We start from the raw sequence: 12,382 nt of genomic DNA, 5'->3' as shown, positions 1-12,382 counted from the left end.
ATATATATTAGTCATATCCAATTTACCTGTAATCATAACGATTCATATTTATTTAATTACCTCTCAAAGTTTTACATATCCTCGAAATTTTTAATAAAACATGGTCATTGAGACAGAGTCGCGGTCTCTTAACCGCAGGTGAGTTAAAAACCTGCCAAATTTTTTTTAATCAATCTTAACAAATGTGCAGTAGAAATTCCCCAAAATTGAAGTGGCTACTTTTTTTATTTTGATTATTTGGCCACTTCGCTTGTGTAATATTGATAGTCGGATTCGAGTTTTCGAGGAACTATTTGCATTACGCCATCGCGCTTCCTGGCTTGCAAGCTGTTAACAAAACGTAATACAATATTACTTGTTTAATAACTTCTAACCCTAATATAGAGACGATAGAAACAGAAAGTTACATGTCCAAATATCAATTTATTTATCATAGGATACTGATGTATTGATGGCATATTGTCTCTTAGAATATTTCTTTTTTTTTTGTGTGTGTATTTGCTCTCTCTTTGTTTTATTTTTAATATTATTGTTCAGTAAAACGACTATTATTTTATGCAAGTCTTTCATACACGTTTGTTACAATTAGTATATTTAAATATTTACCCTATGATGGAAATAAATCTTCTCTTTTTCTCTCGCCCCTTCTTAATGTTTAACTCTTCCTCGGAGATGTCAGTGTATATCACTTTTTCGCGCATACCGAAATGCTTGCACCTTCTATTCTTCTGCGTCGCGGTCGACGCGTCAGTCCGACATCCAATGCCGGAAAATGAGCCTACAAAGGTTCTTCTTCGCTCTTTTATCCTTAATATTTATATGACAGAGACACTTTGTCTTATTCTGGTATTCTTGCTTACCATTCCCCTTCCGGCTCTTATTCACTTTTCCTTTCTTTTTCTTTTCGTTTAGTTTTTTTGTGTTTCAGGTTACCCGCACTCTTCTTTCCTAATTATAATATATATGCATCAGACACATGTAATAAATATACATATAATTAATACAAATTAAGTGACTCGAATTCGATCTCAAGAAGTGATATGAGGAATGCTTCAGTGATTCTCTTGAACGATTGAATTTTGAATTTGTACTCGAATGTTAAGTTGGATGATAAAGACGCTTGTTTGATTGACGTACTCATTAGGAATTATTGCTCTTTATCATTAAATATTATAACATTAATTATAATAACAAAATGAATAGAGTTCGATACATTAAAAAATCTCTTTCCTGATTCATCAATTTTTGCATACGAATGAGAAAATAATGCTATTACGATATTAATAATTAAGTAAGATATTAATAATTAATAATTAAGATGCAAATAAGAGAAAGAATCGTTTGCGTTTCTTTTCTTTTTATGTTCTGATTATTAATAAAAGTTTTATTTAAAGTTCGATTATGATAAAAAAAAGAACGACAATCGAAGGAGAAATTTGTACACTATATAATGTTCAGCCAAAATAAAGCCAGTTTATAGCACCGCATGAGAATGATTAAAACAAAATAAGCAAAGGAATGAGCGCACGATACAACAATATAAGTTAAGTAAGAATACTTCTAGTATTCTTACTTAACTTATACTGTTGTATCGAACAGTAGGTACACTCCGTCAAGAAGTTGGAAATGACTATGGCGATTTGCGCAACTAATAACATGGCGATTATTATGGTAACTGCATGATAACTGAAGCTGGATGCACAATGAAAAATACAGGCAACAGAAACAGGGAATATTATTCTGTTTCTGTTGCCTGTGTTTTTCATTGTGCATGAAGCTTCGCGCAATCAGCAACATGGCGGATGATTTGCCGCCAAGATCAAAAAGGCACTGACACGAAATGTACCTACTGTTCTTACCTATACACTGTGACGATCTATACTTACTTTTTTGATCAAAAGAAGTGAGTTATTTTAATATGTATATGTATGTGTAATTGTGTATGAATTTATTGTATATGCATGTTTCTCTATTTTGAATATTTAAATAAGATTTGTTACTTTGATGCAATTTTTATTTAAATTTGTTATTAACAAATTAATTTTACTTGAATACATTACAATAATTAATTTATATATATATATATATATATATATATATATACATATATACATATATAAAGACATTTCTTAAATAAACAATTACTTGAAACAATTAGCCTCTTTCCCCATTATAATCAAGGCACTCTACTTGATATTAGAACTCTGACTAGATATTAACCAGAATATCTCTTAAAAAAAGTGTAAATAATATGTAAATAACAGCGAGGCTTTCTGTGTATGCGCGCACGCGCGCGCGCGCGCGCGCGTGTGTGTGTGTGTGTGTGTGTGTGTGTGTGTGTAAAATGCGTGTAGGCTGACATATGCATTCTGGCTCTCTATACTGCACGTAATTTATTGCACATCATATCATTCAAAGAGCATTTTTCAAACATTTTTTGAACAAAATCTATTCGATTTTTTAATCAGAATGGTTTTTTGAGAAAAATATGATTGTATAAAAAGTTTAGTAAAGCATCAAATAACTTGATAGTGCAAGACTTGCTATAATACAAAAACTATTATTAATAATAATATCATTATTTCAATTCCTGTTAATAAATTGAAAAAAATTATGATTTTAATGATTTGTTAAATTTTACGTTTTTACATTGGTATCAGTTACATAACGAATCATGCGAATATTGCACAAGAAATAAATATGATTCAAAATTGAAATAACATTAGGAAAAGAGATTATTGTTATTTATTTAATACTATTTTCATTACACAGGATGGTAAATTAGTAAAAACAAAACACAAATTTAACTTATCGCTGTCTCAACAACTAAAAAGTATTAATAACCGAACAATTTTATAAAATGATGAATGCCGTATCTCATCATGGCTTATGCAAGTGACGACCAAGGTCATTATGCAAAATCCATAGATTTTGCTCATTATGCGAAATCCATATCTAGACACTCAGTTGTCATTATATGTTGAGAAGAAACATCTAATATCGAAGCTCATAAAATGTAAATAAAAAATGCAGTGGCCTAGAGGCGCTAAAAATATTTGCACTCTTTTTACAGAAAATTGCTAATATAAGTGACATATATAAAATATTGCTAAATAAAAAACTGATAAAATAATCAATAATAAATAATATTTTTCAATTTATGTAATAAATTATTTTGTCTGAAGTACATTTCTGAGAGAAATATTATATTGATGATTTCTTGATAATTAATAAATGCTATTTTTTTAAATAATTTATATATAAGAAATATTCAAAGTGAACACAGGGATAGGCAGTTAACATCTTTTTTTACCTTTTTTGAAAAGGTGATTTTTAATATCATACGAATAGCGGGACATATACCAATATTAACCGATTTATTGGCAAAAAAGGAATCTACAACGGAATGTTCTCAACATCATTCGGTTTACGACCGTTTTATCCTCAGTCTTCACCCGACCGAAATGTCGAGACTCTAGATTTTTAAAAACTTTTACAGGCCTCGCAACACTTAATGTTCGGTTGGTTGCATCCGCGTTATGTGTTCTTCCCGGTGATATATGGCCGATAACGATACGAGACTGTAGGCCTGTAATCGACTAAATAAACGATTCAAAAAATCTGCAGTGTCGTTTCGCAAGATTCGTTTAACATTGGATATACCCAGATAAACTGATGAAGTACTTTTATGTTATTATAACGTTTGCCGCATAACATTATTTGTTGTACAGGAACCTACACTTGTTGTATTTACCGAATATTAGAATATTATTGTGCTTGTAAATCGACTTATATATTTTTGCACAGAAGGTGCGTTTTAAGAATGATAAATAATTTTCGCTCAGTTTACTAATTATGAGTTGAAAAAAAATATACAAAATTCACACAGAAATATTATTATTAGGCTACCAAAATTTAGTCCGACCGAAAACGGCATCTAGCTCTAATTAATTGTTATACACTTTTCTTATGTAGTTTGATTTTATGCGTGATTAAAAATAATTCAGGTACATGTTTACAATATTCATAAAAAGAAGATTTAAAAAATCTGAAATTTTTCTGATCTGTCTCAAATTTTTGAGACCGTCCGTATTACATCTTTCCGATCATATTCCATCTTTTCACCTCCATATTATACATGCATTAATTAAATTTTAGTTTCACATAAAAAAAAACTTCAAATAACATTAAAAATTATAAATAATATACATTAAGCATGCAATTGCGTGTGGAAAAAACAGAATTATTAAAGTTCAGAGAGAGAGAGAGAGAGAGAGAGAGAGAGAGAGAGAGAGTTTTTTTAAACGCGTTCCTTACGATCGCAAACAGGACGATTGTACGATGAGACGCTATTCGTTTGCGTCATACACGGAAGAGTCATCGTAGAATTATTTTTTATTTACAAACATCTCTAATTGTAAATCATTCGGCTTTTACGATCGGTAGTAAATATTTCTTTCCGTCGTATGTACATCGCTATTACTAGATACAAGCGCGATGTCCGTATAGCGCTCGCTCTCTCGAACTTCTCCGCGCTTTGCGCGTAATCAATAAAAGACATACGTACGGATTTAAATCCAACTTCCGTTTTTATAAACATATATATTTAAATATTTACGTATGTTAGACGGTGATTTTATGCAAATAATCTGTCGAGCAGACAAAATTTCCCGATCAACTTCCCAACATCGTATTTCATGCAATCGTTAAATGAACAACTATTTATTAAATGTTAAATATTTTATAAGCATGGCAATATATAAAATATAAAAGTTTCATAACCAATGTAGCAATAAAGCATATGCATGCAAGCTAAAAAAGTTGCAGTTTACGATAGTTTAAGCACACAATAACAACAACGTAATAATAATTTGATATTTATTATGTAATCTGTATATATAATTTATATATACATATATGTATATAATTTGCATGTATACATATACATATGTAAAAAAATTTTATATGTATATTAAATAAATAAATATAATGACAGTAATAATTTCATTTAAAAGTACTATATTATTGTTGTTGTTATTATTCAGATTTGGACTGACAATAGCAAAGAATCTTGCAGCTTACAATTAGAGATCAGAGATTCTCATATCTAAAAAGTAGATATACAAGCAGAAAGAGACAATACCGACAATGACAACAATAACTCTAGTTTAAAAAAAAGGAAAGAAGGTATAAAGAAGAGAGAAAGGACAGTTGAAGCAGAGGCATAGCTATAAATAGAAATTTTCGATAGTCGCTGCTAAAGGCTTTTGCACATGAATTGCCATAACCATAAACGTAAAACGTAAACGTAAGCAACCGGTTGAAATCCTATTTACTTCTGCTTACGGCTAACTGTACCGCATCATTTCTATCGTCTTCTAGAATATATAAAGCTAAAGCAATATTCCGATTGGTTCTTCAGCTTACCTTTATGTTTATGGTTTACGGTTATGGTAATTCGTGTGCGAAAGTCTTAAAGTCTCATATAAAGCGACAGTAGAGAAATTGGTCGCGTTGATCGCACTCGATTCGAGCTGCATTCGCGTTACAACTCCAGAAAGTTTTTCCAAACGCTATCGGGAAGCATAAAATCTTAATGCAGCCGCTATACACTTTACGTAGCGCTTCATTCATAACCCGGAGATAAATGCGGAAATTTATGTACCCATTCACAACAAGATGTACAATAGTTTCGCGAACTCTTCCTCTCTCGAGTGTTTTACATTTCACTATAATTTAATTTTCATTGAAAACAAAGTCCGTGACATCGCGCTTATCGGCCGTTGGTTATCAGAGAAATGTAAAGCTTGATCGCGTTTGCCCGCACAATGTATACAATCGCCTTCGCCGCTTTAATTACGAAAATAGCTCGATCCCGCTGATAGCGGCCGCGTTGTTTCGCATTTCCGCGTATATGGCAACGCTTTATATAAACAAGCGGCCCCGAGATATCGCGGACTAACATATGAGTGCAATCTAAAAAAAAGACTACGTACGTAACGCAATTACGAATTACGTATTACGTGTCGAGAATTACAAGCGTATAAGTCGCAGCGATTACGCATTACATGGAAGCTAATGATAATGGAGAATCATAGCACGTAGGTGTCAATCGATGCTGTAGAAAAGATACGATTTCAATATCGATCACGACGTTCTGTGAAGAAGATATCGAGAGACAATCGATAAATAATAGGGGTATTCAAATAAGTTAGAGTTTAACGGTTTGACAGGTTATGTCGGGTTAAAGTCGGGTAAAAAGTTAATTTTTAAACTTTTAGCCCAAAGATTAATAGGTTAATGAGTCACTTATGTATTTTGCATAACCTTAAAGAGTAGCGCGCCCAAAGTTAATTAATTAACTTTTTACTCGACTTTAACCCGACATAACCTGTCAAACCGTTAAACTTTAACTTATTTGAATACCCCTATATTGTTGCAAAGGATAAATTAGCTTCAGCCTTTCTCTTGGTGTTTATTACTGCAATTATTGTAATTAAGTCTCTCTTATAATTAACGTTATTTTATAATTATGTTAAAAATGTATACTTCAACATTCTAAATTTTAATTTAAATTTGATAGAATCAAGAGTTCATGGGTCTTTTAATTTAATCTTTTAAAATTATGCACGCAAACATGAAATATTTCGATTAAAATTAGATGCAATTACAAAATTGTATTATTGTTTATAGAAAAAAAAACAGTTTTCTTGATGCGAGAATGACTTATTTGCCAAGTGTTTAAGTAAAACACTTTTTCGTTATTTGGTTCGTTTTTCACTCAGGTAAAATCGTAATCGCGAGAATGTAAAACAGAGCGTGCCACGCGCGGCAACGTGTGCGCTGCGGGCATTCCATTGTATCGTATATGAATGAACCACGCCGTCCGGGAATACATTTCGACTGATCGATCGGCGTCCAAACTGTTCTCACAGGCATCGAAGCGCAAATATAATTTCAGCATCTGTCAATTGTTGAGATATGCGAATCACGCGCTTTAAGGAGGCTCTTACCTCGATCATAATATGACAGATCTTTATGAAATTAATATATGTTGTAAAGTGAACCACAACGGACCGATGCCCAAAACTTGAGCATAGGTTGACGATAAAAACTGTAAAAATATCAGTATTGAAATTCGCATTTTTAACACAGGGCGTATGGTAAACACTAAAATTTTTACCGGAAGTGATGTATTTTCTTGGCAAGTTTGCGAGCCAGGTAAACAAAAAACTAAGGAATTGTAGTTAAAATAATAATCTTTCTAATGATAAGAAGAAAACTTGGTGTTGACGATTAGTTATAAAAGATATTGTAGTTTTAATATGACGTACGAGAGGTTAGGACGAATGATCTTCCGAGCGTCAAAATCGCGCGAAGTTTCTAACCTTACTTGCACATGTCTTTTCTCTGCGCTGTATGGTAGCGGCATAATTATTCTCTCGCGCATCGACAACCTTTATTTTCGCGAATTTTCCTTTCATTTTCCCTCTCAGCATTCTCACGTTATATCTTTCTTTTGGCTCCATCTCTTCATCGCATCATTCGCTACAACGCTACACGGCTACACCTCACTTAGCTGCAGACTGCTACAGACGACGTTGTGACACGCGCATGTTCTGCTCTTTAGCACTGACGTAGTCAACTGACTTATTGTATAAATTTTAATATTTACACTAATAGAACATATAACTTACTCTTACACTATGTAAAAATCATTATTTATTTTTTTATTTAATTTTCCGATAATTTTATAACCAATTATTAATGATAATTTTTCGGTTGCTACATTGATTAGAGCAGCCGGGTAAGAGCCTCCTTAAATTATGCATAATTTTCAAATATTATTGTCGTGAGGAATATTACTTTGTTTTAAATCGGAACTTTATTTAAAAATATATATATATACATGTTACAGTAAAAGCGTGAAATTTAGTAAATGTATACACTTACAAGAGCTTTAATTTATAAATATGAGTGTAGTGAGATAGAGAGATGGGGACTGCGCCCCCCATCTAAAAAAGAAACTAATCTAACCCAATCCAATATGTATCAGTGTGAAAATGACATTGCTTATTAAAAGATATAAATTTGAAACATAAAATTTAGTAAATATATATACATTGACTAATATAAATGCATACATTGACTAGTAAGTGTATACATTTACTGATTTCACGCTTTTAATACTGTGACATATATGTATATAATGTTTTGTGTATGCGCGTATGTGTGTAGATATATATATATCAATAGATAGAGCATCAAATAGATAATTAATGTTAATATGCTGTATGTGTGTGTGAAACATCTTCTTTAAGCGACTAATAAATACACAGAGAAAAGAAAGAATAGACAGTAGTCATGAAAAACTAGTCATAATAAATTACAAAGTAAATATTAAATTAAATTAAATGCAATGAGATAAAAGAAAATGAAATAAGTAGAGGGAATATAAAAAGAGAAGGGAAAATAAAGAAAAAAGAAAAAGTAACGAGATAAAAAGAGAGTTAAATATAATGCGAGAGTGCGTATTCCAAAGTTCCCAAAATTATATTTAAAAAATGCATTTAGATATATATAATGCATTTGCCACCACCTCATAAAACAAAACATAATAGAGTAGCATAATATAAAGTTTTATAATTAGGTTAATAAATTACTTTATTATATCTGTAATAAATTACTTTATTTTATATCATATATATCGATTATATTTTATATATTCTTCAAAGTTTTCGTCACTTTTTTCTCTCTTTTTTTCTCTTCTTTTTCGTTTCCTTTTTTTCTTCTGGTTCTTCATATCTTGATGTTTCTGCACATAGATATAATAAGTATAGACTTCGCGTTCTTTTTATCTTAATTTTACAAGGAAACCTCGCAAACAAAAATTTTGATTTTGATGAAACTTTACATACATGTAAGGGGAGAGGGGTTTACAACAAATATTAGAAATTTTTAGTTATGGCCTATATATGAGGGGTGGTCTTACCCCTTAGAATCATTTTTAGACTGCAACTAAAAATTTATAAATTCGTCGATTTATCCCCTCCCCCCTCCTATATGTGTGTACAGTTTTATCAAAATCAGAATTTTCGGGTTCGCGAGATTCCCTTATTGTTAGACAGAGTGTGTTGGATATTCAATAAGTTTATCTTTCCTCTTTTTACATTAGAGAGAAAGGGCAATCTTATCAAAATTTATTTTCTCTGTCTAGAACAGAACATGATAACATACGGTTGGAATGAAAAATCTATACTTATTATGTCTACAATCAGTAAACTACAAGACATTATTTAGTCATTCAGAAGTAGAAAACGGTGTATAGGGGGTCCCATGCAGATATGATATATACCATATATTTCTTGTAAAAAAATAAGCATTATTAATTTTCGGTAATGCATTGTTCTTGAAACCTCATTTTCCAATACGAATTAAATACAGTATCTAAAAAACGGTGCATTTTCGAAAATTTTACCAAAAGAAGAAGATGGTTACTTTTTGACAAGAAATAGGATAATACCTATCTATACTTACATAAGATATCCTATATATAAATTTACTTCATTTACTTACACTTATGTCATGTCTAATAGCGTAGATCAACGAAAAAAATCGGTCATTTTGTTACATTAAAAAAAAGTGTTTTTGTCATACAACAAATAAATATACATAATAATATATAATGACATATAAATATATATAATAACAAAATAACAAATCAATAAATACATTGGTTTTTACATGTGTGATAAAAGCAAAATGTGAAATAAATAAATAGTAAAGTATATTTCATGCTAATTTAGAATGCGTGTGTATAAAAAGAACTGATAAATCGATGAGTTAAACGGTATTGAGCGTATCAATTTTACGTTTAGATTTCAAGATTAACATATATGTATATGTTATATGAATTGAGCAATATAGGTAGTCTGTAACGCGCAACATCGACCGCTTGATTAATAACGCTGCTTAGAATCAATTACGGTAAATTTATCACTTTTAACCGGAAAGTCGGGAGAGACCTTCTCGAGTACCCATCCGCTTTTTCTGTCCGACCAACGGCGTTTTGCATATCATTGCGTACGACGTGCGTACACAAAGAAATATTTTATACACGCAAAAAAAGCGCGCGATCTGCATATGTCGTTAGGAATGATCGATGAACCCGGGGCGGCAAAGCCCGGGTAGCCGTCATTAACGCAGTCGCTTTTTGCGCGCACGTACGAGCGAGAGTAAGCTTGCAATATGACAATGCCGCGATTCTCCTTGCAGAATTTTTGTGCGATTTACCGACCGCCCGGCGAAAATCGGCTGATAGAATCGCGTAAGAAATAACAAAATCTACGAATGAGCACCGCGATAGACAGAAAGAGAGAGAGAGAGAGAGAGTCATTTGCAATTTAATCCCTCATACATTATTTATCACCCTTAACGATCATCGTCGTTTCTCTTACGCTTTTCAGAAATAATCTGTTTTCGCGATTCAGCTTTGACAATGGCCGCGTAAAAACAAATAGACGAATCTACTGGATAAATTAATTTGTTTTCAGAGGTTCGTATTCTCTCTTGTCGCAGAATTGAGCAAATATTTATGTTATTGTAGTTATTTTATCATATGTAAGAGAAACTCCATTATATAACTTCTTCAATATTCTTAATATTCATATTCATTATTCATTAACCAATTATTCAAACTTTCATTTTTTTTAAATATTATTTATCTGAAGATATCCCCATGCGTGATACATACCACTTCTACGCATTCATTCTACACTTCTTTTATTTGGCATTTTTATTCATATATATATGCATTAAGGAAAAATCTTTAAAAATGATTTAATAGTATTGTCCTTACAGAGACAGTGTGCATGCAGTATCAATGGCGACTATTTCACGGTTTCATAGGATTCGCAAAGATAGATGAAAATCCGTCTCAATAGTAAGAAATTCGGTATCGCAATAAATTAACAAAGCTAGACCCATGCCTTTCAGTCGCCCGCACTTTGTGAGTCAGGCGCGTGCACGTACAAATTTGCATGCTGAATTTTATTGGAAGCAATCACCCATCTTATTAAAGCATCGGGTATGATTACGTTAGACGGAACCGTTCGGGCTAATAATCGAATGGCGATCGCTCAGATAACATAATAATAAGTCAACTGTCATCGTACCAACGTCATCATCACTAACAACAATAACAACACCGTCATTACCATCGCGAATGATGCACCAGTGGCCAGATGACTTTCACCTTCCAGCGTATATGCACGCATTGTTGCACTGGAACGAATGCGGCTGTACGTCTGTGTGGCGATCCCGAGCACATAAGTGTGTGGTAATTTCGGGGGATAATAGCGTCCCGGTTCCCGGTTAATTGAAGCCTTTCGTGTCGGATGCGCGCTGATTGAATATCGACGAAAAGATCGCGTAGTAATTATACTGAGAAATTCATTGCGCAGGATTGACTACGGGAATACATCGGAATATCAAGACAACGATTTCTCAATAATGCATTATACAATGATAGACATATCGTAGCGAGAGAAATTTGAGAAGTTATTTGATATGAATTCGGACGTGGAATTGTTGAAAAATACTATATCCTTTAAATTATACAAGACTTAAAAGAGTTAAACCTTTAAATAACGATCAATATACATTTATGTATGACTAAGGCTGCGGTCCATTTGACGCTACAAATGCTTCGAAGCATTCCTCTTCTCTTTTTTTTCAATGAAGAAAGAAGGAGAAGAAGAACGCTCCAAAACATTTCTAGCGTCAAGTGGACCGCAGCCTAAGAATATGGCACGTTTTTAACATCACCCGAATCGCTAACTTAATGACATTAATTTATGAGTTATAGACATAGACATCTGTTTATACTTTGGGGCCTATTCTGTAAACGTTAGCGATATCGTCATGTCCTTTGCGCAGCTTTTCTATGGCATATTATATCTGCGCGCAAAGCACGTAACGATGTCGTTAACGTTCACAGAATAAGCCCTTTTGAAACACGCGCACCGGTTAGGGCCCGGACACACACTTTTTCGTAACAGTAACAGTAAAGCTTCGACCAATCGCGATGTTTGAATCGGGAACGTACGGCCGTACAATCTCATCATTAGTATATTTGACAATTATACTTAGCATTTCGTCAGTAAAAATGAGAGACCATACTTCTATTGGAATACCCTTACCATTTGGTTTGGCAATGTATCTTATTCTTAAGAAAATATCATCTCAGCCAAATTTCGAATCTTAACCTGCTCCTCTAATTTTCGGGATGGACATCTAATTTTGTGATTACTGTATGTGATGATCAAAAAAGGTAAAAAAAGGGCGCCAAGTACACGCGTGGTTGTTACCTCGAAAAAAACCC

The 12,382-nt window shown here is 32.6% G+C and overlaps 1 protein-coding gene and 1 long non-coding RNA gene across 9 annotated transcripts in view; one reads left to right on the top strand and one right to left on the bottom strand.

The window, feature by feature from the left end:
* Positions 1-7,326, top strand: part of LOC143902623 (uncharacterized) — a 143,790-nt gene extending 136,464 nt beyond the window's left edge. The window contains exon 3 of the long non-coding RNA XR_013258435.1: positions 7,006-7,326. This is a non-coding gene — a long non-coding RNA (uncharacterized LOC143902623). The remainder of the gene's footprint in view (positions 1-7,005) is intronic.
* LOC143902619 (protein abrupt) overlaps positions 1-12,382 on the bottom strand; it is a 90,916-nt gene that overhangs the window by 55,961 nt on the left and 22,573 nt on the right. For 7 of the 8 annotated variants that reach the window (XM_077415689.1, XM_077415688.1, XM_077415691.1 and 4 more), the window contains exons 2-3: positions 607-948; positions 61-327 (exon numbers count right to left, since the gene is read on the bottom strand). The gene's annotated coding sequence lies outside the window, so the exon portion shown is untranslated. The remainder of the gene's footprint in view (positions 1-60; positions 328-606; positions 949-12,382) is intronic. The other variant, XM_077415690.1, reaches the window with a different exon arrangement.

Source organism: Temnothorax americanus, unplaced genomic scaffold (genome assembly GCF_048541705.1).
Source record: "Temnothorax americanus isolate GAGA-0224 unplaced genomic scaffold, ASM4854170v1 Scaffold4, whole genome shotgun sequence".
In the NCBI taxonomy this organism is placed as follows: Eukaryota; Metazoa; Arthropoda; class Insecta; order Hymenoptera; family Formicidae; genus Temnothorax; species Temnothorax americanus.
Note: the sequence above shows the minus strand (reverse complement) of the source record. Positions and strands in the feature narration are given on the sequence as shown.